Genomic DNA, 7216 nt, shown 5'->3' on the forward strand with positions numbered 1-7216 from the left:
TCTCTTTCTGTTTTCTTGAGGAAGGTTTGCAGTGTGATAAATTTCCCTCTTAGGACTGCCTTTGCAGTATCCCAGAGGTTCTGATAACTCATATCTTCATTATTGTTTTGTTCCAAAATTTTGATAATTTCTTTCTTGATCTTGTCTCTGACCCACCTATCATTCAGCATAAGGTTATTTACCTTCCATGTTTTTGTACGAGTCAGCAGATGCCTATTGTTACTGAGTTCAACTTTTATTCCATCATGGTCTGAAAAGATGCAAGGAATAATTTCTATTCTTTTAAATTTGCTGAGGTTAGACTTGTGATCTAAAATGTGGTCAATTTTGGAGTATGTTCCATGGGCCAATGAGAAACATATGTATTCAGTTTTGTTAGGATGAAATGTTCTGTAAATGTCCATTAAATCCAAATGCTGAATGATTAAGTTTATATCTAAAATTTCTTTGCTTAGCTTCTTGTTGGAGGATCTATCCAACACTGCCAAAGGAGTATTAAAATCTCCAACTATGATGGAGCTGGGAGAAATCAAGTTGCTCATGTCAACTAGAGTATCTCTTATAAATTGAAGTGCATTCTGATTGGGTACATAAATATTGATGATTGAAATCTCATTGTATTGAGTATTACCCTTAACAAATATAAAGTGGCCATCTTTATCTTTGGTTACTTTTGTTGGTTTAAAGCCTATTGTATCTGCGAATAAAATTGCAACACCTGCTTTTTTCTGCTTTTCATTTGCCTGGAATATTGATGACCATCCCTTCACCCTTAGTCTATATTTGTCTTTTAAGGTAAGATGGGATTCTTGTATTCAGTAGATATCTGGCCTGAGTTTTTGTATCCAGTCAACCAGCCTATGCCTCTTTAGAGGGCAGTTTAAGTCATTCACATTGATTGAGAATATTGATAAGCCTGGTATAATTTTGGGTATTGAGTTTTTCAAAAGTTCCGTAGACATATTTAATCCTTTCACCACTGTGGAAGTTGGAATTTGATCAAAATTTTCTGTGTGAGTTTACTTATGTGGTGGAGGATTGTGCTGGTCATTATGAAGGATAAGTCTGAGAATATCTTGGAGGGCTGGTTTAGTTATAGCAAATTTCTTCAATGTGTGAATGTTATTAAAGTATTTAATTTCTCCATCATAAACGAAACTCAGTTTAGCTGGATACAGGATCCTGGGTTGAAAGTTATTTTGTTTTAGGAGATTAAAAGTCAATGACCACCCTCTTCTTGCCTGAAAGGTTTCAGCAGAGAGATCTGCAATCGTTCTAATATTCTTCTCCTTGTAGGTTATGGTTTTCTTATGTCTAGCTGCTTTCAGAATTTTCTCTTTCGTATTAACTTTAGTGAAGTTAATTATGAAGTGCCTGGAGATGTCTTGTTCAGGTTGAGTCATGCTAGAGTTTCTGAAACTGTCTGCTAATGATTTTCAGGATCTCTTGGCATGTCTGGATCATTCTCTTTCATAATTTCATGAAGAAGATCCTCTGTGCTTTGTGAAGCAACTTCGTCACTTTCAGGGATTCCTATAAGACGGATATTTGTTTTCTTCAAATTATCCCAGAGCTCTCTGAGAGAGTGATCCATTTTTGCTCTCCATTTCTCTTCATCCTTGAGCACTTGGGCATGTTCAGAAGCTTTGTCTTCAATGTCAGAGATCCTTCCTTTTTCTGCCTGTTCCATTCTGTTGCTGAAGGATTCTACCATATTTTTCAGATCTTTGAGGGCTGCATCCTCTTGCCTCAGTGTTCCAATATCTTTGGTCATTTTATCTTTCAAATAATTGAATTCTTGAGACAGCTTTTGAATAGTTTGAAATTCTAAATCCCTCCTTTCCTCCAATCTGTTAATCTTATTTGCTATCCAGATTCTGAACTTGATTTCTGTCATCTCAGCCATCTGTTTATGGATGGTATCTTCAATTGCATCTGCCCCATCCTTCATTGGGGGAGTTGATCTATTCTAGTTGTTCAGGTTACCAGAATTTTTCCACTTATTCCACCCCATACAGAATTTGCACCATTTTAAGATGATCTCCAAACCATTCTGCCAATGACTGCCACCAGAGAAGATGCCAGCTTCCTCTGGTGGTCCAGAGAGACAGAGTGTGTCTGCCTGTAAAAGCCTCAGGGGTGTGAGCCTTATTGTTCCCACTGCTGCAGCTGCTGTTCTTCACCTTGGGGTACTGTCGCTCCAATGTGGTTCCCTCTCGACTGACTGTCCTCTGGCAGATCTCAGCTGTGGGGCCTTGAGTGCCGGGAACACAGCTGGATCAGTCATTGGTGCATGACCCCCGGGGTTTCCCTGCAGGCAGGGGAGCAACCAGCAGCCTCATGGGAAATGTGGGGCTGGTTCAGTCCTCAGTGCACTGCACCAGGATTTCCCAGCAGGTGGGGGAGCAAGCGGCAGCCCTGCTTGCACACTGCAGGGATTTCCTGGCAGGTGGGGGAGCAAGCGGCAGCCCTGTGGGGAATGCGGGGCTGGGTCAGTCCTCGTTGCACACTGCAGGGGCTTCCCAGAGAGCAGGGGAGCAAGTGGTAGCCCTGCATGGGAAACTCGGGGCTGGGTCAGTCTTCAATGAGCGCTGCCTGGGACTTCCCAGAGGGTGGGAGAGCAAACAGCAGCCCTGCGGGGCAGTTCTCAGGATGCAGGGCCAGGACCGGGCCCTTGGTCCTGCAGGGGTGGGGGAATGCTGCTTTGGGTCTCCTCACACTGTCTCTGCAGGCAAGGGGGGAAGGGTGGACTGGAAATTCAAAGTGGTAGTGAGAACATTAGTTCTATTTTTCTGCCTGATGAAAGGATGTTTGGAGTCCCAGCAGAGTCCCTCCAAGGGAGTAGATCCCACTGTCTGTAGCTCTCACATGTGGGGTCCTCAGTTTATCTCTGGCCTGTAGAAAACTCACAGGGCAGATGGAGAGGAAACAAAGAGAAAAGCACAACTTTCTTGGGGGAGGGAACAGGTTCCTTCGGGATGTATTATGTACTTGTAGATTGCTTTCTAGGAGTCACAGCTTGCCTCAGCAGAGGTGTCCTGCTGAGATCACTCTTATCTCTCAGCTGGGCTCCTAGTCTTCAACTTTGTTGGGTATTTTCTGGACTTTATCTTTCCCTCTGGATGGCAGTTTCTGTCAGAGGCTGGTACCTGTGGGCTTTCTTGGCCCCACCCCCCACCCCCATTTAATCTACTTTGTAACAATTCTACTGAGCACTCCAAGCTAGCACATTTCTGTGACATAGTGAAGAACCTGCATTCATTTTTCCCTCAATAGAAAAGGTCTTGGGTAGGGAGCCACTGATAACAAAGGCAGCAGTTGGGACTTGCAAGCACATATCAGATATAGCCTTGGCTCAGTGCTGAGTGAGTAGGAAAAAATCCCTACATCCCAGCTTGTCCCTGGAGAGAAAAGTGTTGGCCCATTCTTCATCATTCCAAATGTTCTAGGGGCTGCCAGAGGATTAACTTTTTAATCACCTGTCTCAGAATGTTCACAGGACCGAACGTACTCTCAACTGCCTGGGAACTACTGAGAACAGCCACAAAATAAAGATTTAGGGGCATGCTGCTACCCCCAAAGGCCCAATACCACAGAGAAACACCAGAGGGAGCAAGTGATTGCAAACTCCTGAAACAAAAATTTGGCACTTCCCTCCAGCAGGGATCTTACACACAGACAAGTCAGATAAAATGCATACAGAGAGAAGGCTTGAGAGGGTCCTAGACTCTCTCAGCTGGGCTGACTGGTGAGGGTCTTCTCCCATACCAGGCCAGTGTGGGAAGACTGAGAGAGGTGGCTGTTTTTTCTAACGTGCAGATACCAACACAAAAAGTCAGAAACAGAAAAATATGGACAAAATTAAGAAACATGATAAATCTCTAGAAACCAACCCTAATAAAAGAGATAGATGATTTACCGGACAGACTTCAGAATAACCATTATAAACATGCTCAATGAGTTTAAGGTAAAAATAGATAAATAAAGAGAGAATTTCAACAAAGAGATAAAAAATATTTTATAAATACCAAACAGAAAACTCAGATCAAAAGAATGCAATTAACTGCACTGATAAAAGTTCACTAGCTGACTAAATTAAGGAGAAGACGGAATAAACAAACTCAAAAACAGATTGAAAAGGCAATCTATATAATGGCAGAAACTAGTTGGAAACTATATTACTAATAAGTGGTTAAGAGGTTTTCTAAATTTAAGATAATGTCATCTGCAAACAGAGATAATTTCCCTTTTCCCATTCCGATTTGGATAACTTTTATTTACTTTTTCTTGCCTAATTGCCCTGGTCTTCCAGTACTATAAATAGAAGTTACAAGAGTGGATACCTTTGCCTTGTTCATAATCTTTGAGAAAAACTTCTCAATATTTCACTGATGAGTAGCTGTGGTACTTTCATTTCTGCTCTTTATCATGTTGAGGTAATTTTCTTATATTTCTAGTTCTCTAAGGTTTATTTTTAAACATGAAATAGTATTGATTTTCATCAAATACTTTTTCTACTCAGATAATCATGTGATTTTTATCCTTCATTCTGTTAATGTAATATGTCACATTGATTTTATATGCTAAACCTTCCTTGCATCAAGGAATGCATGTGTTGCTAAACTCAGTTTGCTAGTCTTTTGTTTATAATTTTTTTTTTGAATGCTTATCATGCTTATCAGGGATAGTAGTCTTTAGTTTTCTTTTTTTAATGGTGTCTTTGTCTGGCTTTGGTATCAGGGTAATGCTGGCCTCATAAAGTGAGTTCAGAAGTGTTCCTGCCACTTCAACTTTTTAGACTAGTTCAGGAAGAATTGACAGTAATTCTTACAATGTTTGATAGAATGTACCAATGAAACCATGTGGTCATGGCTTCTTATTTGTAGGGGGTTTTTCATTACTTATTTAAGCACTTACCAGTTATGGATTTGTTCACATTTTCTGTCCCTTCATGATTCAATTACAGTAGGTTATAAGATTCTAAAAATTGATCCATTTCTCTAGGTTATCCAAATTGTTGGCATACGATGATTCATAGTGTTCTCTTATAATTCTTTTCATGTTTGAGGCATCAGTGATGTCTCCTCTTTCATTTCTGATTTTATTTTCTTGGATTTTCTCTCTTTTTTTCTTAGTTAGTCTAGTTAAAATTTTGTCAATTTTGACCTTTTTGAAAAAAACAGTTCTTAGTTTCATTGATTTTTTTAAATTCTCAATTTCATTTATTTTTGTTTCGGTATTTATTGTTTACTTCTTTCTACCAACTTTGGACTCAGTTTAGTCTTTTCTAGATTTTAGGGTTATAAAACTAGGTTGTATATTTGAGACCTTTGGTCTCTTTTAATGTAGGTATTTATCACTACAAATTTTACTCTTTGTACTGCTTTTACTGCATCCCTTGTTTTGCTCTACTGTGTTTTCACTTCTGTCTCAAAATATTTCTGATTTCTCTTTTAAATACTTCTTTGACCCATTGGTTTTCAAGAGTGTGTTGTTTAATTTTCTACATATTTGAAATTTTCCAGTTTTTCCTACTGCTATTAATTTCTAGTTTCATTCCATTTGGGTAATAAAAAACATTTGATAAGATTTAAATCCTCTCAAATTTGTTAATAATTGTTTTTTGACCTAATGTGATCTATTCTCGAGAACATTCCACATGCTCTTGAAAAGAATTTGTAGTCTGCTCTTGTGGGGTTGAATGTTCTGTATGTGTTAGGTCCATTTTTGATGTTCTCTGTTTCCTTATTAATCTTCTCTCCAAATTCTATCCATTACTTAAAATGGAAAAATCTCCTACTATTATGGTGTTGTAGTCTATTTTTCTTGTTAATTCTGGCAATGTTTGCTTCAGGTATTTGGCTGCTCTGATGTTGAGTGCATATACATCTGTAATTCCTATAAATTCTTAGTTATACAATCTTCTTATCATTGGGTAATGCACATCTTTGTCATTAGACAGTTTTTAACTTAGTTTATTTTGTCTAATATAAGTATGGTCACCCCTGTTGTCCATTCTTTCTTTGGAATATTTTTCCACTCTTTCTATCTTAGCTTTTGCAGGTTCTTAAATCTGAATCGAATTGACAGTATATAGTCACACTTCTTTATTTTGAATTCATTCAGTCACTCTTTTGATAGAGCATTAATACATTTACACTTAAAGTAATTATTGAATGAGAAGTACCTATAAGCCATTTTTTCTGTCTTGTACCATGTTTGTCTCTCTCTTCCTTTCTTACTATCTTTCTTTGTGTTCATTTTTTTATAGTATATGCTTGACTTGTCATTTTCTTGTATGCATCTTTAACAGATATTTTCTTAATAGTTACCATCAGACTTACATAAGACACCTTATAGTTATAATAATCTATTTTGTGCTGACAAAAATTTAACTTCAATTATATACAAAATTTTTTATCACTCCTCCCCTATATACTTTGTTATTGATGTCACAATTATACCTTTTATATGTGTATCCGTCAACATTATAAATGAATTATAACTTAATAATTATAGTTTTAAGTAATTTTATCTTTTAATTGCATCAGAATTAAAAGTTATTAACTCCCCATCACTGTAGTATTTTAATATTCTATGTATTTACTTTTACCAGTAAACTTTATACTTGCATATGTTTTTGTGACACTACCTGGTGTCTTTTTGTTTCAATTCAAAGGACTCCCTTTAGCCGTTCTTACACGAAATATTTACCAAGGACAAACTTTCTCAACTTTTATTTTCCTCAGAATGTCTTTATCTCTCCTTCATTTTGAAGGATCATTTTCTGGGGATATAGCATTCTTGGGTGGCAGTTTTTTCTTTCAGCACTTTGAATATATGTTCCCAATCCATCCTGGACTGCATGGTGTCAGATGAAAAATCTTCTGATAAACTTATGGAGGCTCCCTTGGACATTAGGAATCACTTTTCTCTTGCTGCTTTCAGAATTCACTCTTTATCTTAGACTTTTGACAACTTGATTATGTACCTGAATGTTCATTTGCTTCCTCAGATTTAGGAGATTGTCAGTCATTATTTCCTCAAATTAATTTTTGTTCACTTTCTTCTCCTTCTGTAACTTCAGTTATACATATATTGGTCTATTTGATGGCCATCTCATAAGTATCTTAGGCTATCTTAATTCTTTTTTAACTCCTTTTTATTTTTGCTATTCTAGATACTTTAAATTAATCTGTCTTTGAAGTAGCTAATT

This window comes from Otolemur garnettii, unplaced genomic scaffold, assembly GCF_000181295.1.
Source record: "Otolemur garnettii isolate 467f Iridium unplaced genomic scaffold, OtoGar3 scaffold00041, whole genome shotgun sequence".
NCBI lineage: Eukaryota > Metazoa > Chordata > Mammalia > Primates > Galagidae > Otolemur > Otolemur garnettii.